Below are 22709 nucleotides of genomic sequence, written 5' to 3'. Positions count from 1 at the left end.
TATGGAGGGGAGGGGTTGGGCCGGTCTGTGCGGCCGAATGGGCCAGCCTGTTGGGTCGGCTGGCCCGGGGGGGGGGGCTTTACCTTTTCTTCTTCTTTTTTCTTGTTTGTTTTCTCTTTTGTATTTTCTTTCTTTTATTTATTTTCTTTTCTGTTTTAAATCATTTTAAATTATTTAGGCTTTTTATAAAAATGTGTTTACTACACCATATTTATCTATGTAATATTTAGTACAACCCGAACATTTTTATTTTAATGTTTGAAAACTTGTATTATTTACCAAACTTTGAATTTGAATTTTGGACCGGTTTTGATCTAACAATAGATTAGCAGCAGTAACCATGGTGACGTGGCACCATTAGCGTGGGATCACTGTAGCTTAATTATCTGGGCATCACAATTCTCCTCCACTACAAGAAATCTCGTCCCGAGATTTAGGAGCGGGAGTAAGGGGGAAGGGAATTGGTTACGAAATTCTAACGGGTCTTCTCGGTGTTGGTTGCTCTTCTCGAAGAAGTTAATCCCTTTCTTTGATGTCTTCATTTCTCTTCTCCGGTCATCATGATGAAGTAGGCATCCTTGCTTCGGGAACTCCATCGTACTTACGAAGGAAAAGAGAGAGAGAGAAAAAAAAATTCCAGGGGAACAGACCTCTGCAAGGTCGACTATCTGGTCGATAACATCGGGGAAGGTGGCGGATGTAACTCCCGAATAGAAACTTAAGAAAACATCAAGAGCAAAGTAAGGAGCTGGCAATCATTCGATGCCTGGAACACGGCGTGAAAGGTGGTTCAAAGCAACGGGAATAAGTATTATGTCTGATACAAGAATTGATGATCTCTCAGAAGGTCGCTCGTGAATTACATACGAGGCCATGCGCGAGGAACAACCTTGGGAACATGGGGTGTACAGGAGAGTCAGGTTTCGATCCTGTGGAACTGTGGGTTATGGGCCCACCATGTGGGTTAAAAGTAGAAAGGCGTTGACAGCTTGCATGGTCATGATAGCAAGGCATGTCAGAGAAGAGACTGTCAGATATGTCGGCAACAACTTCGGTACCAAGGGCGAGGGACGAAGAGAACCATTTTTTCGCTCATTGAACGAGGCGAACCAATTGGCAAAGTTCTCACCCATCGGTGGTTACCGGAATGTCATCAACAATAGTAACAGGGTCTTACCGACAGGGTGGTACAAAAAGGTGCTTACCTAAGCAGGGAATTATCTCTGCTCAGCTAACTCGGATTACAGGAAAGGTTAAACAAAAGAATGGAAAGGAAAACACGATTATTAGATTAAACAGAACAATGGGAAGGAAAATTATGATCACACACAATTATTAGGAGCATATCCTTCCCATGGACAAGAAGAACATGGCATACAGGGTAGGAGAGCAAGTACCCAACCATTCAGATAAAGAGGCAAGGATTAATCAAGATGTTACCCATACAACGGTGTTTGGATAGCTGACCAAGAAACATTTAGCATCGCGCCTCCAATGTTCTTGTTGAAGAGCGGATTATCATAGTCATGCTTTGAGGTAGCAATGATATGGGGTTTCAATCAAGGGCCAGACTCTGGATACACAAATGATCCATCAGGAGCAACTTATAGAATAGGTCTTACAATTTCCTCCAGGAAGAATGGTTATCTTGCAAAAGAAATCATAATGATAGGTCCTCCAGCGGGGGGGGGGTGCTAGGCATGACATCATGTTACCGGGTCATCAAAGGACCAATATCATAACTCTTGGAAAGTTGTCCCAACCATCATATCTGGACGAGATTCAGAACTGATTGGTGCCATGATACCTCAGACTTAGGATGTCCAAGAAGAAAAGGTGTCACACAAATCGATGAAATGACATTGCAAGATTCTTGAGAAATGAACTATGGGAGCGGGTTCCTGAAACAATAGTTCATCATAAAACCAAGGAGGGGATGAGGAGGTGGCTGATGGGCTCAGCGACAATTCATCGAGAGTTCCAAATGGATGGATTTCCACAATAAGGTGAACAAGAAGATGACACTTGTCAATTCAAATTATATAATGTAGTATGCTCGAGGAAAACATACACAATTAAACATTGGTTGAAAGGTGCGCCCCAAATATGGTTGGGTTGCACGACCAATGTCAGAATGGTGATTCAATAATCAATAGTCCAAGAATGAACGGCTGACCATTAACATCAAAGCAATAGGGTTGCTAGAAGCGCAGAATCCAAACTGCACCGTTCACTTGTTGGTACCCCAGTTGGAATCAACACGAGGACCAAGAAGAATGGTGATGGTGAGAAGTATCACCTGTATCAAGAATTCTTAAGAGGTGGTGAAATTCTCACAACATTGATGACATAAGAGATGGTAATGCTCCAAGGTAAAGAAGATCAACTGCTGGATAGCAAGGAACTCAAGGTATAACACAAAACACGAACAAGTTTGTGTTGGAGAGAAGGCAGTAAAGTGGTTGATGATAACACAAATCATCGAGGCAAGGATGGTATTTCTCATCATGAATCCGATTGATATCCTGGAAGAGCTCATAAGGTTGATGATGATCACGACACATTTTTCGAGAGGTTACACGAAGATGTAATTGATCGACGATGACATCAAGTCAAACGAATGATGAAGCAAAAGGTTATTGGAACCCCAGTTAGGACACAAACTCGAAATCAAGTTTGTTGTTCAAGGAGAAATGATATGACGACGAAAATCGACGCAAGCTTAGTTCATCGTTGAAAGTTGTGCTCTGGGAATAAGGACCAGGTAGCACAGTTAAAAAAATTAGTATGATGATGATATAGCTGATTAGGCTAGGAATGACTTAAAGGATTATTAAACTCGTAAGCAACGAAAATTACTTAGAGTTATTGAATCGGAGTGCTGAATCGATTCACTTATCGGTTTTCTCGGTTAACAAACAACCCAGAAGCATGAAGTGACAAAGACAGGGTAAAGGTAGTACTCCATCAAAGGACAGGGTAATGTAGTGCAATGGCATGATATCCTCGAGATACCACGGGTAATACTCGACGATAGACCAACGTAGAGGTTGGACTGGGGTACTGCTTTGCAGAGGACAAGTGCTTAAACTTTCCCAAGAAATGGGATCAAGGAAGAACATATGGTCGGAACCACGATTGCAAAAAGGCCCGATCCCAGATATAAGTTGAACTTATACCAAGGGAATAATTAATTTAAGAGAAGCTTTTAATGATAAGATCTACATCGTGTCCATGGGCATGAACACAAGGTTCAAGGTCGACTCCCACTTCTTCAATGTATAATCTTTCATTCAATTCTCACGTTCGATGAAGCTGTAGTGTTGAAATTTTATCTGGCAAAATACCAGAAGAGTATGACTCGTGAAAACTTTCGAGTTCACACATATTAAGGAAGGCATAGGTTCAACCCATCGGGGCATCGTGGAAACATATACCACAAGCTTCAATAGTAAATATCACCAGCTCGAAAGCAGAGCATGGTTGGCCACATCAAGGGATAGGATTTACCAATGGCATTATGTATCAGGGAAAGAACTTCCAAAGTGATTGAACCTGAAGGATGTTGTCAGTTAAAATCCAACAAGGATCTGATGGTCCATAACAAAGCTGATGTGAGCACCGACATAATCAAAGGAAGAAACAATGCAAAGGCATTGGATTATAGAAACAACTGACTAATTCAAAGCTCAATTGCAAAGGAATTATGATTTCAAATTCAAGGGATCAGAAGCAACGCTCTGATTAAGGATGGAAAGTTGAACAGACTTAGGGTTACAATCGACGGCAATTTGATTGGTCGAGAACAAGCCCATGTTCAAAATGATGTTTGGGCCAGAAAGATAATTTAAAAGGATCAACTGATGATTGCGTGCATTCGCACTCTTGTTGAATCAATAGGATCAAAATGACGGTGTCTAAGGATACTAACGAATATTGCCAGACATATGGAAAGCATCCATAATGCAAGCAGACAAGTATTGTAGAGCAATAAGCTACTGAGGAATTTTGGAGGATCGAATAGTATTTCAAAGACCATTGTGAAACACATGAACAACTGGGGATGATTGGATACTCGATAAGGGCGAGAAATTATCCGTAGGGGTATTCAGGTGGAAAGGAACTGCAAGGCAGTAGGCACAAAGTATTCTCGGATCAATAGAGAGAATTTCAGGGTATCTTCCAATGACAAGATCAACTGGGAACAAAAGTAAGAACGACAGATGTATGTATTTATCCATAGGGATATTTCGATGGTAGGGAATTGCAAAAGCAACAGGCACAAAGTCTCGCGAGAACATCAGAGGGTATCTTTGGAATCCTTCGGTGCACCAAGCAATCATCTGGAGTGAGGGGCTCTCCGGGAGAAAGTGATAACGAGATCCTAATGTTAGATTTAGCAAAATTCATTTAACCCGAATAGAAGAGAGATTAGAGTCCTAGAGTATAGACAAGGAGTAAAAGATCCTAATACCACCCAATGGCGACGTGGGCCCATGGGCCGCACAGCCATGTCAGTAAAAGTTTTGTAAAGTCTAGACTCGACTTCGGCCAAGGAGTTAGAAAGGGGGATCCTACAGGCAGTTGGCTCTGATACCAACTTGTGACGCCCCCGATTCAATCCTACACTAATCATGCATGCAAATGTGTACGATCTGGTTGCGACAACCAGGTAGAAGGGAAAGGGGAAAAGAGGGAGAAAAGCAACCGTGAGTACTCATCCAAAGTACTCGCAAGCAAGGAGCTACACTACATATGCATGGGTATATGTGTAAAGGGCCATATCAGTGGACTGCAGAATGCCAGAATAAGAGGGGGATAGCTAATCCTGTCGAAGACTACGCTTCTGGTAGCCTCCGTCTTGCAGCATGTAGAAGAGAGTAGACTGAAGTCCTCCAAGTAGCATCTCCAAGTAGCATCGCATAGCATAATCCTACCCGGCGATCCTCCCCTCGTCGCCCTGTTAGACAGCGATCACCGGGTTGTATCTGGCACTGGAAAGGGTGTGTTTTATTAAGTATCTGGTTCTAGTTGTCATAAGGTCAAGGTACAACTCCAAGTCGTCCTGTTACCGAAGATCACGGCTATTCGAATAGATTAACTTCCCTGCAGGGGTGCACCACATAACGTAACACGCTCGATCCCATTTGGCCGGACACTCTTTCCTGGGTCATGCCCGGCCTCGGAAGATTAACGCGTCGCGGCCCCACCTAGGCACAACAGAGAGTTCAGCCCGCCGGTCTAAACCCTATGCGCGCAGGGGTCTGGGCCCATCGCCCATTGCACACCTGCACGTTGCGAGGGCGGTCGGAAGCAGAACTAGCCACCTTAATACAAGAGCAGGCTTACGTTCCAATCCGGCGCGCGCTGCTCCGTCGCTGACGTCAAGAAGGCTTCGGCTGATACCACGACGCCGTGTGCCCATAACTGTTCCCGCATAGTTGGTTAGTGCGTATAGGCCAGTAGCCAGACTCAGATCAAATACCAAGATCTCGTTAAGCGTGTTAAGTATCCGTGAACGCCGAACAGGGCCAGGCCCACCTGTCTCCTAGGTGGTCTCAACCTGCCCTGTCGCTCCGCCACAAAGTAATAGTCGGGGGCCGTCGGGAACCCAGGCCCACCTCTACCGGGATGGAGCCACCTGTCCTTTCAGCCCCCTCATCAGAATCACTTGCGGGTACTCATCAAGCTGACCCGACTTTAGTCACCATCTGTAGAGTATGTATGTATGTATAGTATATACCCGTGATCACCTCCCGAGTGATCACGGCCCAATAGTATAGCAAGGCAGACTGACAAGGATGTAGGGCCAATGATGATAAACTAGCATCCTATACTAAGTATTTAGGATTGCAGGTAAGGTATCAACAGATGTAGCAACAATGTTAGGCTATGCATCACAATAGGATTAACGGAAAGCAGTAACATGCAACACTACTCTAATGCAAGCAGTATAGTGGAGAATAGGCGATATCTGGTGATCAAGGGGGGGGGGGCTTGCCTGGTTGCTCTGGCAAGAAGGACGAGTCGTCAACACCGTAGTCGAACTGGGGGTCGCCGACCTTCTCGGGGTCTACCAGAAAGAAGTAACGAAAGGGGAACACAATAAATAACAGAGCAATCAAAGCATCACAAAGCGTAACATGGCAATACGCGGTGCTAGGTGTGCCCTAACGCGGTAGTAGGTGATACCAGCGAAAGGGGGAAACATCCGGGAAAGTATCCCCGGTGTTTCGCGTTTTCGAACAGATGAACCGGAGGTGGGAAAGTTGTGTGTTCGATATGTTAGGGGTGTGTGGCGGACGAACAAGCTGCGTATCCGGATTCGTCTCGTCACTCTGAGCAACTTTCATGTTGAAAATAATTTAATCCAAGTTACGGTTTAAAAGATATGATTTTCTAAAGATTTTATTAATTTCCGGAATTTAATTAATTATTTAATTTAATTCGAAAATAGATTTACGACGTTAGCATGATGTCATGCTGACATCAGCAGTCAACAGTGGCTGACTAGTCAACCTGACCAGTGGGTCCCGGTTGACATTGTCTAAGACTAACTAATCAGGTTTAGTTAGTCTAACTAAAATGATTAGGTTTATTAACTACAATTAATTAGGTTAACTAATTTCATTAATTAATTTAACAGAATTAATTAAGTTAATTATTTAGTTAATTAATTGATTATTTATTATTTAATTATATTTATTATTATTTTTTTAAATTGTTCTGGGGCGCGGGCCCCGTTTGTCATTGGCCCAGAGGGGCTGATGCGGGTTAGCGGCGCATGGGCGCGCGGGCGCAGGGGGGGCTGCGGGGCGCCCGTTAGCGGGTGGAGCCCATGACCCGGCGCAGCAGGGCGCTGGCGGCCACGGCGTCGGCCAGGGGAAACGCCGGTCGCGGCGGCCGGAGACGGGTCGTCGACGGAGAGGGTGGCCGCAGGCGCGGGCCAGCAGCAGCGGAGGGGGAAAACAGGGGCGCCACAGGGCTCGCGTGCGACAACGGGAGTGGCGTGGTGACCGGAGGCGCGGGAGCACGCGGACGTGGCCTGGGCGTCACGGGGGAGGCCCAGCCAGACGGCCAGGGCACGGCCGGAGCCGGCAGGGCGCCGAAGCAGGGGGGGTTGCAGGAGTGGGGTGAGGTCGACGTCGGTGACTGCGACGCCGGCGTGGTGAAAGGGGAATGGGCGCAGTCACGACGGAGCGTGTGTGCACGGGACGGTGCCGGCGACAGTGTAGGGAAGGGACGGACCGAGGCGCGACGAGCGCGGCACCGGAGCGAGGCAAGCGCCGACGAGAGGGGATGGGGAGAAGGAGTACCGGGGTCCTCACCGGGGTGCGTAGGGAACGGGCAGCGTGCTCGATGGAGGTCGGGGAGGACCGTGGTGGAGGGGGGACGGGGACGGTGTCGACGAGGAGCAGGCCGGCGAGGTGGTCCGGATAGGGAGGGTTCAGAGTGGCGTCGTGTGGCGGCGGGGCATCGTCGAGCGGCGTCGGCCCCCTCTGGATCTCGATCCAGACCGGGAGAGAGGAGGGGGGCGAGTGGGTGACGGGGTGGATGGGGTTAGGGTTTCCCCCTGGTGGGGGGTTATGGAGGGGAGGGGTGTCACACCCTAGCTAGTTCATGCATTAGAGTGTTGCATCATATTTACTCTTTCATCAGAAACCTGAAATGGGGATGACAGAACCCCCAGCCCCCTCTGAAACCAACTAGGGTTTACTAAAAACTTTTTCAATGAACCTGAAATGCCCTTCTAAAATGCCCATCATTTTTGTCTTGGTTCAGAACCTCTGCCAGAAGTGATGCACATTTTCCTAGGCCATCTTAGGGTTTTTGAATTAAATCATAAATATTTGAATTTGGGCATTTAAAATTATATAAAATATTTAAATGCTCAAATATCTCCAAACTAAAATGTTTCATGTTGGAAATAATCCTACTATGGACCAGGAGTAGTTTGGTGATTTTAGGAGTTGCCTAAGTATTTTTAATAAATCAACAAAGTTGCAGAAGTATTAAAAAACAGAAAACAGGAAAAAATAGAAAAACTTACCTAGCGCCCAGCACCCGGCCCACCTGCCGGCCCAGCCCAGCGCCGCTCCAGCGAGCTGCTTGCCGGCCAGGTAGGCAGGCAGGTGTCCAACGGCGACCGCAGCGCGCGCCACGCACCTGCTCGCCGCCTCGCCGCTCCCCGCGCCCGGTGACGTCGTGGATCGCTCCCCCTCTCTTCCCCGAAACCCCCAGACACCCCCTCTCCTCTCCAGCTCCTCCCCCTCGCGCCCCCCAGCCATGGCCGACGCTACCGCCGCCGTGCCTACGTCGTAGCCGCGCTCCCCGCCGCCCGTGCGTCCTCTCGTCGTGTCCAGGAGCTCCGCCGCTGTCCACTTCATCGAGCAAGCCGAGCCCCGAGCGCTCGCAACGCCCGAGTCCACCGCAACGACCTCGCCCGAACCGCCGTCGCCGGAGATCCCCTTCAACACCGTCGCCGCCTCAGCTCGTCCCCGACCCCGCCGGTGGCCTCTACGGGTGCGCTGTGAGCCTAGCTACCCCTCCTACCCTCCCTCTCTCGTTCCCGAGCTGTGTAGCGACCTCCCGGAGCTCAACCGCACCCACCACCGTGGAGCTCGTCGCCGACGTGCTCCCGGTCACCCTTCGACCACTCCACGGTGTCCATCATGCTCACCGCGTCACGTAGCACCTAACTAGCTACTCCCCGCACCCCACCGACCCCTCTTGCGTCAAGTTCGACTTCGGCCGAACTCCGGTGGCCGCCAAAGTCGTCGCCGGCGCCAACTTCGGCCACCCCGACCCCAACGGACTCCACCAAAAGCTGCGGCTCGACCTCAGCTCCTCTCCAGTGGCCTCCGCGGCTCGTTTGGTTGCCGGAACGGCAAAAATCACTTCCGCCGCTGCGTCGGGCTCGCCGGCGGCTAAACGCCGGTGCAGCCGACCCGGGTTTGACCACGGGTGGGCCCTGGTTGACTCTCCTGAGTCAACGACAGGTGGAGCCCAGCCCTGTTAATTAAACAGGTTTAGTTTTAATTAAACTTTAACTAATCTAATCACACTGACACGCGGGACCCACTGTCAGGTTTACCCGGACGTGTCCCGTTGACCTGCTGATGTCACACTGACGTCAGGCTGACGCAGTAATTGATTTTCTGGATTTAATCTAATATAGGAAATTCCAGAATATAGTTTAAACTTCAAAAATTCATAACTTTTATTCTGTAACTCCAAATCAGACAAATTATATATGAAAAATGATCAGAAAAATCCAATCTATCCATCTGTACTATTTTCATGCATGATTAAACAAGTTAACTTGATGTTTAATGCAGAACAAGGAAAAAAACACTTTAAAGTGAATTGAAGTGGTGAGTAGTGGACTCGTGTACGCAAAACCATTTCAAGTTGGAGTCTCGTAGGATAGCCTAGCCAAAAGTCAAAGCTGGCTTGCTGCAACAACTCCACCAACCCTTCTTGATAATGTGCATGTATGTAGGATCTGATGTAAGTCTTGCTGAGTACCTTTGTACTCATGTTGCTATAATTTACATTTTTACAGAAGACGCTGCAACGCCTTCTGATGGGTTCTTCGTAGATGTTGACATCAATAAGTAGGCTAAGGCCCAGGTGGTGATCCTGAGCTTGTGAAGGACCACGTAGTATAGCTAGGCTTTCCAAGCCTCTTTTATTTTACTAGTTGTCTGTACTCAGACAAGCTACTTCCGCTGCTGGTTTGTATGACTGTATGACTTGAATGCTGGGTCATGTGACCCGTACCTATGTGTATGTTATGTATGGCTCTCTGAGCCCTAAATAAAGTACTTGTGTCGTAGAGTCATGTTGTGATGCCTTGTTGTATTTGCACATATCAAGCATATTGTGTGTATGATTGAAATGCTTGGTATGTGTGGGATCTGACTATCTAGTTGTTTATCTTTAGTAGCCTCTCTTACCGGGAAATGTCTCCTAGTGTTACCGCTGAGCCATGGTAGCTTACTACTGCTCTGGAACACTTAGGCTGGCCGGCATGTGTCCTTCTTCGTTCCTGTGTCTGTCCCTTCGGGGAAATGTCACACATTGAGTACCGGAGTCCTGTTAGCCCGCTACAGCCCAGTTTACCGGAGTCCTGCTAGCCCAGTGCTACAGCCCGGACCCACTTGCTGATGACCGACACGTTCGAAGCTGGGTCATGGATGCCTATCCCTGTAAGTCTGTGCCACTTTGGGTTTACAGCTAGTCATGTCAGCCCGGGCTCCTTATCATATGGATGCTAGCGACACTATCATATACGTGAGCCAAAAGGCGCAAACGGTCCCGGGAAAAGGTAAGGCGACACCCGTGGGGATACCGTGCGTGAGGCCGCAAAGTGATATGAGGTGTTACAAGCTAGATCGATGTGACATCGAGTCGGGGTCCTGACAGCGTTGGTATCAGAGCCGGACTGCCTGTAGGTTCTCCAAGCCAAACTGGTCGATGTTGAGTCTAGAAATTCTTTAGTTATATGTAGGGGAATTGTTTGTGGGTTGGAACGTAAGGCTCTTTTTACTCCTTTATCTTATGACATTCTGATCTGAGTCAGTCTATTCTTCCACCGGGGGTTAAGGAATTAGGATCTTTTCTCTCTGTCAGGATCACGTGTTACTAATCAATAGTACCTTATAGGTTTGATGGATACAAGCCTAGTACAGTTCTACTACCACATCATGTTGTTAGGATGGACTCAGAACTTTGATATGATGATGTTGAGTGTGTATGAAATCCTTTGTCAAATGTCTCAAAATCCTTCTTGAGCATTTACAGCTGTTATGCTGCCGAAATTTTGCTAGAAATTCTAATGCCTTTGCATTATGGATGTGCTTTCAGATGGCCACTCACGACCTTAATCAAGTGGTTCGCCTGACTCGATGCCTAGATGTACCTGGCCATACCGCCATGTTGGTCAGGGTAATGACTGAGGCTGGATACCGTTGGTATCCTGAGTACACGGTCGAAGAGCAATTCCGAGACTTTAATCAAAGTCAGTATCTCTGCACTGTCAGGATATTTCCATCTTATCCTGGATCCACCGAGCCCCTTCACTGATCCTATGGACTCGGGGTTACTATTGAGATGGCTGTGCAGGACGCCGCCTACTCTATGATGACCATCATGCGAGTCAGGTCTGGCCTATTTCAGGACTCTGATTTCCGGTATATGCCAGGATCACTTCCGGGAGCACAAGGGTATCTCCAGGCTATCTATGCTGACCCCACTCAGGAGGATTCACGGACTCGCACCACTGCTGAGATGCTCGAGGATAAGGACCGTGAAAATCGGGCTTTGAGGCTAGAGCTTTTCAATACCCGTGCTGACCATTGGGCCACGTTGACTCGGTTTGCACCGGCGGTGCAAGCTGGATATTCTGATATGCGTGATCTCTATCCTGTGAGATCTGCTCTGCCAGACGTGATGGGTTGGCGTGATGTAGGAGGCATCACCCCACCTCGCGGTCCCCGCAGGCCACCGTCTGTTGGTCCAAGACCTCATCCTAGCCCCTATGGTCCTCAAGCTCCGCGGGATCGTCTGTTCCCGGATGATCATGTTGAGCTCCCAGGCTATGGAGGTTACTTCTGCGAGAACTACTACGGATCGGTCTGAGTTAGTGGTAGTATCACTAGTTCGTACTAGCTGTGTCGTCTGTCGTCCTGCGTGACTCGTGGGATATGACCTAGTTTGTACCGCCTTCCAGAGGTGTAGAAAAATAATGTATAGGAGCTTGGGATGCCTCCCATGAGATGTAATCCTCTTTTCACTGTAATAGTACCTTGTTTGGTCTTGTACTAAACCTTGTATGGTGTGTATGACGATGGAATAAAGAAGCAGTTTCTGTATCTACCATGTCATACGGATGATCATCTTGCATTCCGAGTTACTCCTTACATTCTGTATCTTGTGTCGGAATCTTATCATTCTGACTAAATCATTGTCTTGTTTACCTAGGATGGTCAACACGCGCAATAACCCTGCTCCTCCAGAGCAGGCCGAAGGCAGTGAAGTCAGGAATGCAAATCTGCCTCATCCTCCTTCCCTAGCCGAGGTTATGATGGAAGCCGAAAGAAACAAGCGGGAGACCAACCGTTTGTTGGAGCGTATTGAACAGAACACAGCACCATCAGAGGACTAACGTGGTGTCACTCACTGATTTCATCAAGTTACATCCACCCACGTTCCACCACTCCGTCGAGCCTCTCGACGCTGATGACTGGCTTCGCAGTATCTCTCATAAACTGCGTTCCACGCTGGTAGCTGAGGCTGACAAGGTCACCTTTGCTGCATATCATCTTGAAGGCCCCGCCAGTCTCTGGTGGGAGAATTATGGAGCTATGCGCCCAGCGGGCCATGTCACTACTTGGGCTGAATTCAGCGAGGCTTTCCGCGAACATCACATTCCGGAGGGTCTCATGGACCGTAAACGTGAGGAATTTTGCAGTTTCACTCAGGGCCGACTCTCTGTGGATGCTTACAGCAGGGAGTTCGGTAACCTCGCATGATATGCCACCGAGGAAGTTTCTACCGATGCCAAGAAGCAAGCAAGGTTCCGTAAGGGGCTTAGTCCTGAGCTTCGCCGCGACCTCCGTCTGCATGAGTGCACATCTTTTCAGAAGCTTGTTAACAAGGCCATCAGTGCTGAGACTGGTCAGACTGATTATGACGCAACATGCAAGCATGGTCGTGACGTGGGTTCCTCATCCGGTGCTGGTCCTCAGAAGCGCCGCGTGTGGGTGCCCAACACTGCCCTGCCACCCAGGTTCACACCGAGGCCATCCTTCCAGGCGCCTCGCCCCGTTCAACAGTCTGCACCAGCCAAGCCCTATGGTGGTCCAACCAACAGTGCTCCTCCACGTACCAGTTCCGTGACTTGTTTCAAGTGTGGGGAATCTGGCCACTATATGCGCGAGTGTCCCCAAACCAACCCCAACCAATCTGCTAAAGCTGTTGGCCGTGGCAAGCCGACAGGGAAAGTGTTCCACGCCAAGCCGGCCACCGCTACACGTGGCAATGTCAATTGTATTTCTGCCGAAGAAGCTCAAGAGGATCCCAACGTCGTTCTCGGTACGCTCCTTGTTAATTGCCACCCGGCATCTGTTCTTTTCGATACAGGAGCATCTCATTCATTCATATCCGAGAACTATGCTCGCTTGCATAACACCGCATTCTGTGACATGCCATCCTCTATGGTAATTCAAACTCCGAGATCCAAATGGCAAACCTCTAGGGTAAGTCATGGAAATGAAATCCAAGTCGACAGACTTGTTTTCCTTGCATCTTTGATAGCTGTCAAATCTTCAGATATTAATATCATCTTGGGTATGGACTGGATGTCAGCTCATCATGCCAAAATTGATTGTTTCTCTAGGACTGTTCAACTCACCCATCCTTCGGGAAAGATAGCCAATGTCTTGACCCGAATAGCCAAGCGACAGTTATATTCTCTTAACGCCAGCCCTTTGCCAGACCTTGAGGACGTTCCGGTAGTCCGTGACTTTCCGGATGTCTTCCCAGAGGAATTGCCAGGTGTTCCACCTGACAGGGATGTGGAGTTCGTAATAGACCTCATTCCAGGAACCGTCCCGATTGCTAGAAGACCTTATAAGATGGCACCACTAGAACTAGCCGAGCTTAAGAAACAACTCGATGAGTCCTTGAAAAAGGGTTTCATCCGACCTAGTTCATCTCTGTGGGCTTGCCCCGTCCTCTTCGTCAAGAAGAAGGATGGTACAGACCGGATGGTTGTAGATTATCGACCTGTCAATTTGGTCACAATCAAGAACAAATATCCGCTCCCCAGGATTAACGACCTGTATGATCAGCTCGCTGGATCCTCAGTCTTCTCCAAAATGGATTTGAGGTTGGGCTACCATCAAATCAAAATCAGGACCGGGACATTCCTAAAACGGCCTTTGTTACTCGTTATGGCCAATACGAGTACACCGTCATGTCCTTCGGTTTAACCAACGCTCCAGCCACCTTTTCTCGGTTAATGAACTCAATCTTCATGGAGTATTTGGATAAATTCGTCGTGGTTTACCTCGATGATATACTCATCTACTCCAAGAGCGAGGAAGAACATGCCGAACATCTAAGGCTAGTGTTGAAGAAACTTCGAGAGCATCGCCTTTATGCCAAATTTTCTAAATGTGAATTCTGGTTATCAGAAGTGACCTATCTGGGTCATGTAATATATGGTAAAGGTATTGCTGTTAACCCTGAGCGAGTTCAAGCCGTCCTTAATTGGACTCCACCTGAATCGGTCAAGCAAGTTCGGAGTTTTCTGGGCTTAGCGAGCTATTGCCGTCGCTTTGTCGAAAATTTCTCCAAAGTTGCTAAACCTCTAACCGAACTCCTCAAGAAAGATAAAAAGTTCGAGTGGACTCCACAATGTGAGCACAGCTTTCAGGAACTGAAAAGACGCCTGACATCTTCTCCCGTATTGGTACCGCCAGATTTCTCTAAGGACTTTGTTATCTACTGCGACGCCTCGCGACAAGGACTAGGTTGCATTCTCATGCAAGATCGACACGTAATTGCTTACGCTTCACGGCAATTGCACCCACATGAGGAGAATTATCCTACTCATGATCTAGAGCTTGCAGCCGTAGTCTATGCACTTAAAATCTGGCGACATTACCTTCTTGGTAATTGTTGCGAAATATTCACTGATCACCAAAGTCTGAAGTACATCTTCACCCAACCGGATTTGAATCTCAGGCAACGACGTTGGGTTGAGTTGATCACAGATTTCGACTTAGGAATAACTTACACCCCAGGGAAAGCCAACGTCATGGCTGATGCACTAAGTCGTAAATCTTATTGTAACAACCTGATGTTACAACAAAGTCAACCGCTTCTCCATGAGGAATTTCGGAAGCTTAACCTTCACATTGTTCCTCAAGGATTTCTTTCCACCTTCGTGGCGAAACCTACTCTTACGGATCAAATTATCGCTGCCCAAAAGCGAGATAAGGGAATATCTAAAATCAAGGAGAACATTGCTAGCGGAGGTGCTAGTTGTTTTTCCACAAATGATCATGGTGTTGTGTACTTTGAGAACCGTTTAGTGGTTCCCAAGAACCAGCATCTACGGCAGTTGATCCTTAAGGAGGCTCATGAATCTCCTCTCACCATTCATCCCGGTAGTACCAAGATGTATCAGGACCTACGCCAGAGGTTCTGGTGGACTAGGATGAAGAGAGAAATTGCTCAGTACATTGCTAATTGCGACGTCTGCCGTCGTGTAAAAGCAGAGCATCAACGGCCTGCTGGCACCCTTCAACCTTTAGCTATTCCTGAATGGAAATGGGATAAAATTGGTATGGATTTCATTACCGGTTTTCCCAGAACCAAAAGAGGGAATAATGCTATCTTCGTCGTTGTCGATCGTCTTTACAAAGTGGCCCATTTCTTACCTGTTCGTGAGAGTATAACCGCTAGCCAGTTGGCAGACTTATACATCTCCCGAATCGTGTCTCGCCATGGTGTTCCTTTGGAAATTAACTCGGATCGAGGAAGTCTTTTCACCTCTCGATTTTGGGAAAGTTTCCAAAATTCTATGGGAACCCGCCTTTCCTTTAGCACCGCTTTTCACCCTCAATCGAGTGGTCAAGTAGAACGCGTCAACCAGATCCTAGAAGACATGCTTCGAGCCTCTGTTATCTCATTCGGAATGGAGTGGGAGAAATGCCTTCCATTTGCCGAATTCGCTTACAACAACAGCTATCAATCTAGCTTGGGTAAAGCCCCTTTTGAAGTTCTCTATGGACGATGGTGTCGAACACCCCTTAACTGGTCATAAACCGGGGAAAGACAATTCTTTGGCCCGGATATGATTCAGGAAGCAGAAGAGCAAGTTCGCATCGTTCGTGAAAAGTTGAAAACAGCCCAATCTCGTCAAAAGAGTCAATATGACCGAAAACATAAGGCTATGACTTTCGAGGTTGACGAGAAGGCTTACCTTCGGGTTACTCCTCTGAAGGGAACCCATCGTTTCGGTATCAAAGGCAAATTGGCTCCTCGTTACATTGGACCTTTTCGTATTCTCGCTAAACGAGGAGAAGTTGCCTACCAGTTGGAACTACCTCCACATCTCTCCAGAGTCCACGATGTCTTCCACGTTTCTCAACTCAGGCGTTGCTTCTCGGATCCTATCCGTGGAGTGGACCACGAAACGCTTGATCTCCAAGATAATCTTACGTATCAAGAGTACCCCATTCGTATCCTCGATCAGGCCGAGCGTACCACTCGACGTCATAATATCAAGTTTCTCAAAGTTCAATGGTCGCACCATTCTGAGGATGAAGCAACTTGGGAAAGGAAGGATCGTCTTCGACTTGAGTATCCTGCTTTCTTCCCGGAGGAACCCAAATCTTGGGACGAGATTCTTTTGAGTCGGGGTGAGTTGTTGCATCATATTTACTCTTTCATCAGAAACCTGAAATGGGGATGACAGAACCCCAGCCCCCTCTGAAACCAACTAGGGTTTACTAAAAACTTTTTCAATGAACCTGAAATGCCCTTCTAAAATGCCCATCATTTTTGTCTTGGTTCAGAACCTCTGCCAGAAGTGATGCACATTTTCCTAGGCCATCTTAGGGTTTTTGAATTAAATCATAAATATTTGAATTTGGGCATTTAAAATTATATAAAATATTTAAATGCTCAAATATCTCCAAACTAAAATGTTTCATGTTGGAAATAATCCAACTATGGACCAGGAGTAGTTTGGTGATTTTAGGAGTTGCCTAAGTATTTTTAATAAATCAACAAAGTTGCAGAAGTATTAAAAAAACAGAAAACAGGAAAAAATAGAAAAAGTTACCTGGCGCCCAGCACCCGGCCCACCTGCCGGCCCAGCCCAGCGCCGCTCCAGCGAGCTGCTTGCTGGCTAGGCAGGCAGGCAGGTGCCCGACGGCGACCGCAGCGCGCGCCACGCACCTGCTCGCCGCCTCGCCGCTCCCCTCGCTCGGTGACATCGTGGATCGCTCCCCCTCTCTTCCCCGAAACCCCCAGACACCCCCTCTCCTCTCCAGCTCCTCCCCCTCGCGCCCCCCAGCCATGGCCGACGCTACCGCCGCCGTTCCTACGTCGTAGCCGCGCTCCCCGCCGCCCGTGCGTCCTCTCGTCGTGTCCAGGAGCTCCGCCGCTGTCCACTTCATCGAGCAAGCCGAGCCCTAAGCGCTCGCAACGCCCGAGTCCACCGTAACGACCTCGCCCGAACCGCGGTCGCCGGAGATCCCCTTCAACACCGTCGCCGCCTCAGCTCGTCCCCGACCCCGCCGGTGGCCTCTACGGGTGCGCTGTGAGCCTAGCTACCCCTCCTACCCTCCCTCTCTCGTTCCCGAGCCGTGTAGCGACCTCCCGGAGCTCAACCGCACCCACCACCGTGGAGCTCGTCGCCGACGTGCTCCCGGTCACCCTCCGACCACTCCACGGTGTCCATCATGCTCACCGCGTCACGTAGCACCTAACTAGCTACTCCCCGCACCCCACCGACCCCTCTTGCGTCAAGTTTGACTTCGGCCGAACTCCGGTGGCCGCCAAAGTCGTCGCCGGCGCCAACTCCAGCCACCCCGACCCCAACGGACTCCATCAAAAGTTGCGGCTCGACCTCAGCTCCTCTCCGGTGGCCTCCGCGGCTCGTTTGGTGGCCGGAACGGCAAAAATCACTTCCGCTGCCGCGTCGGGCTCGCCGGCGGCTAAACGCCGGTGCAGCCGACCCGGGTTTGACCTCGGGTGGGCCCTGGTTGACTCTCCTGAGTCAATGACAGGTGGGGCCCAGCCCTGTTAATTAAACATGTTTAGCTTTAATTAAACTTTAACTAATCTAATCACACTGACACGCGGGACCCACTGTCAGGTTTGACCCGGACGTGTCCCGTTGACCTGCTGATGTCACACTGACGTCAGCATGACGCAGTAATTGATTTTCTGGATTTAATCTAATATAGGAAATTCTAGAATATAGTTTAAACTTCAAAAATTCATAACTTTTATTCTGTAACTCCAAATCAGACAAATTATATATGAAAAATGATCAGAAAAATCCAATCTATCTATCTGTACTATTTTCATGCATGATTAAACAAGTTAACTTGATGTTTAATGCAGAACAAGAAAAAAACACTTTAAAGGGCCATGTTTGAGTTTGAAATTTGAATCTTTGATTCAAATTGGTTCAAACCCTTCTGGTCTTAGTTGCATTAGCCCAACACACTCATATTGCCATGTTTCATGCATGCATCATATTGTTGCACATTGTTTGGTGATGGTTGTGTATCGGTGTTCTTTACGGTAGGTTCTGTCTCCGAGGAGTACCGTGATTACCCTAACGAAGAACCGTATCAGTGCATCGAACCATCAGGCAAGCAACCAACCATTTGGTCATATCGATACAATCCCATGTTCTCGCTCCTGCTCTCTTTTACTGCATTAAGACAACACGTTTCAAACTGCTGTGTGCTACGGTAGTTGAACCCACTTCCTCTGCATGACCTGTGATTGCCATAGTAACTAGATGAAACCCACTAGCATGTGTAGGAGTTGATTGAGCCATATGTATGTGTTGTTCCTACCTTGCTATGCCTGCTATGCTTAGAGTCGTGTCAGGTCTGGTTCATCTGGGTGATGGGCTAGAGTGAAATGATTATGTCGGTAATGAGAGTGGTGTGGTGAACACGATTTGGTAAAGGTATCGATGAAAGGCCATGTAGGAGTACATGGTGGGTTGTTTCATTGAAGCCGGCCTTAAGCACTGAGATCTGTATGTGTGATTTAAGAAACAGCTACTACCATGCATTGGGCCCTGAAATATGACCCCGCTCGACTTCTTATTCACCCTAGTCCTCTGTCCAGGAGTTGCAAGTAGTTTCTGGTGTTTGTAGCCTACTGGAGGCCGTGGACAGTGCTGACCGTAGGGGTGGGCTGTGATGCGGTAGGTACGTGGCACGGTGTACCGAATACCCATTAGGTATCTCGGGAACCCTGTTCACATCGTTTGGGGCTGTGAGCGAAACCTCGGCCGGGTCTCCTCATGGATGGAACCCGAATAGGCGATAAACCTGGACTAGAGACTTAGGTGTTTAGGTAGGTCCTGGTCTACACCCACGTCGGTTTTCGCTTGAAGTCTGCCGAGCACATGTCGTGTGCAGACGCTAAGTGGTGGAAACATGTATGAAGAAGTACACCCCTACAGGGTTATCATGATCTATTCGAATAGCCGCGTCCGCGGTAAAGGACTACTTGGTTGCCTATACAGTTCATAGACAAGTAAATGGAAACTACTAAAAGCTTCAAGATAAGTGTGAGTGCCGAGGATGGCTCTTCCGTAGGAAGGCGGAGGTGGATCCTCGGTAGTGTATTGAAGTGGTGAGTAGTGGACTCGTGTACGCAAAACCATTTCAAGTTGGAGTCTCGTAGGATAGCCTAGCCAAAAGTCAAAGCTGGCTTGCTGCAACAACTCCACCAACCCTTCTTGATAATGTGCATGTATGTAGGATCTGATGTAAGTCTTGCTGAGTACCTTTCTACTCATGTTGCTATAATTTACATTTTTACAGAAGACGCTGCAACCCCTTCTGATGGGTTCTTCGTAGACGTTGACATCAATGAGTAGGCTAAGGCCCAGGTGGTGATCCTGAGCTTGTGAAGGACCACGTAGTATAGCTAGGCTTTCCAAGCCTCTTTTATTTTACTAGTTGTCTGTACTCAGACAAGCTACTTCCGCTGCTGGTTTGTATGACTGTATGACTTGAATGCTGGGTCGTGTGACCCGTACCTATGTGTATGTTATGTATGGCTCTCTGAGCCCTAAATAAAGTACTTGTGTCGTAGAGTCATGTTGTGATGCCTTGTTGTATTTGCACATATCAAGCATATTGTGTGTATGATTGAAATGCTTGGTATGTGTGGGATCTGACTATCTAGTTGTTTATCTTTAGTAGCCTCTCTTACCGGGAAATGTCTCCTAGTGTTACCGCTGAGCCATGGTAGCTTGCTACTGCTCTGGAACACTTAGGCTGGCCGGCATGTGTCCTTCTTCGTTCCTGTGTCTGTCCCTTCGGGGAAATGTCATGCATTGAGTACCGGAGTCCTGTTAGCCCGCTACAGCCCGGTTTACCGGAGTCCTGCTAGCCCAGTGCTACAGCCCGGACCCACTTGCTGATGACCGACACGTTCGAAGCTGGGTCATGGATGCCTGTCCCTGTAAGTCTGTGCCACTTTGGGTTTACAACTAGTCATGTCAGCCCGGGCTCCTTATCATATGGATGCTAGCGACACTATCATATACGTGAGCCAAAAGGCGCAAACGGTCCCGGGAAAAGGTAAGGCGACACCCGTGGGGATACCGTGCGTGAGGCCGCAAAGTGATATGAGGTGTTACAAGCTAGATCGATGTGACATCGAGTCGGGGTCCGGACAAGGGGTTGGGCCGGTCTGTGCGGCCGAATGGGCCGGCCTGTTGGGTCGGCTGGCTCGGGGGGGGTCCTTTTCCTTTTCTTCTTCATTTTTTTGTTTGTTTTCTCTTTTGTATTTTCTTTCTTTTATTCATTTTCTTTTCTGTTTTAAATCATTTTAAATTATTTAGGCTTTTTATAAAAATGTGGTTACTACACCATATTTATCTATGTAATATTTAGTACAACCCGAACATTTTTATTTTAATGTGTGAAAACTTTTATTATTTACCAAACTTTGAATTTGAATTTTGGACCGGTTTTGATCTAACAATAGATTAGCAGCAGTAACCATGGTGACATGGCACCATTAGCGTGGGATCACTGCAGCTTAATTATCTGAGCGTCACAAATCTGGAGGCTACTCATGCTCTGGAGGAGGCGCTGCAATGCGCTTCCATCATGGAGGAGCACCGCACCCTGATCGGTGCAGTCATGGAAAAGGTTCAGTCTGCGAAAAGTGGACTGAGCGAAGCCTTCAACAGCCTAGTAGCTGGCTTTGAGGTATGTGATGTAATATTCTAAGCGAATTTATCATATGCAAAGGGTAAATCTATGTATAGGTAGTAGCCCCTGAGACTTTGTTCGGATTAGAACAATCCAGACAGAGGATCTCAAGACAATTCAGATACTAATTTACTACGCTAATGTATATGACAGGCATCCATGTTGGCGGCCACCGCTCACACCACAGAGGTTTCCGAGCTTAATGGGAAGCTGCGGGTGTCCGATGATATCGGATTTAGGGACCCGGCAACCCTTGAGAGGTTCAAACTCTGGGATGCACGCGGAGATCTCAACCTGTCCAGCTTGCCTACTCGTGATCCTCGTAAGCCTAACGCGTCGAGCTCAAAGAGACACAAAGACACAGAGATTTATACTGGTTCGGGCCACCGTTGTGGTGTAATACCCTAATCCAGTGTGGTGTGGTGGATTGCCTCGAGGGTCTATGGATGAACTAGTACGGTGGATGAACAAGCCTTAGGAGGTGAGGTGTTCTTGAGCTGGTGTGGTGCTCTACTTGTTTTGATCTCGGTCCCAGTCCTGGTCCAAGTCCCGGTCCCTTTCTATGGTGGTGGTTAGGTCCTATATATAGTGGCGTTGGTCCTCTTCCAAAATATGAGCGGGAAGGGATTCCACAACGGCGGGATTTGAAAGGGGACAAGTAGTACAGTCTATCCCGACAAAAGTAGTCTTCGCCTGCGAAAAGCCTCTGGTCATGAAGCCGCGGTAGGCTCGGTGATGACCTCCGTCCTGCCGTCCTGGCGGTCTTGGTCTTGTTGCACCAAAATGGAAACCTTTGGCTGATTCCTCGGGACTCCGCCTACGGCTTGCCTCCCTTGCACCAAAGAGGAAACCTGCACTCTGCACCCGCCTGGCGCCCTCCTGGCCTTAGTCGTCATGGCTCACGTCAGCTGAGCCTTGTGAGGTAGCTTGAATAGAACTCTCCGCCCCTCAGGAGCCCTCCTAAGGAGGCCACTTCCTTCGAGGGTCTTGTCGTCGTCCGCCTCGTGAAGCTTGGCCCCTCACGTGGGTCTTGCGGTGTTGGTGTTGATACCGGGCCATACCAGGCCATCGATGGAGTCACGCGGTGGGCCGCAGGAAGGCAGGGTTGGATATCCCTAAATCCAGGACGCCGATAGTAGCCCCCTGGCCAAAGGCGCGCTCAGACTTGGCTTCGAGGCAAAGCCAAAGGGCAAGTGCGGAGCGCCGCGGGCCCTAACCACCTGTGGTCTTTATGACGCGTGGCGATTGATTGGACGTGGGTGACTCCGTTTCCCCATGCTGCATCGGCAACTGCTCGACTTGACAACTGCATGCTGCATGCAAAGAGGATCATCATTACTCGAAATCGTGGGAGGCCGACGATTTACCTTCTCCCGGCTATAAATGTGCGAGCGGGTGGAGCCCCTGCCCATCTCTCTTTCTTCTTGCTCCCGCCTGCTTCTTCTCCTCTCCATCTTGCTACCATGGCGCCGATGTCACAGCCCTAGAATGTTGTTTGTAAATAGTTGCATCTTCATCCAGGCATCATATTTAAATTTCTGAAACTTGAACTGAGGAATTTTGGAAGCCTCAAAAACTTAAATAAAAGAGGGGCAAAGAACCCTGGAAAATGCATTCAATGTTTTCAAAATGGCCTTAAATAATGTTGGTTATATTTTGGCAAGGGTTTTGCACCAAACCAAAAATAATGAACATTTTTGAGGAATA

Source organism: Triticum dicoccoides, chromosome 6B (assembly GCF_002162155.2).
Source record: "Triticum dicoccoides isolate Atlit2015 ecotype Zavitan chromosome 6B, WEW_v2.0, whole genome shotgun sequence".
Lineage (NCBI taxonomy): Eukaryota > Viridiplantae > Streptophyta > Magnoliopsida > Poales > Poaceae > Triticum > Triticum dicoccoides.
The sequence above is the reverse complement of the archived record's forward strand: the minus strand, read 5'-3'. Positions refer to the sequence as shown.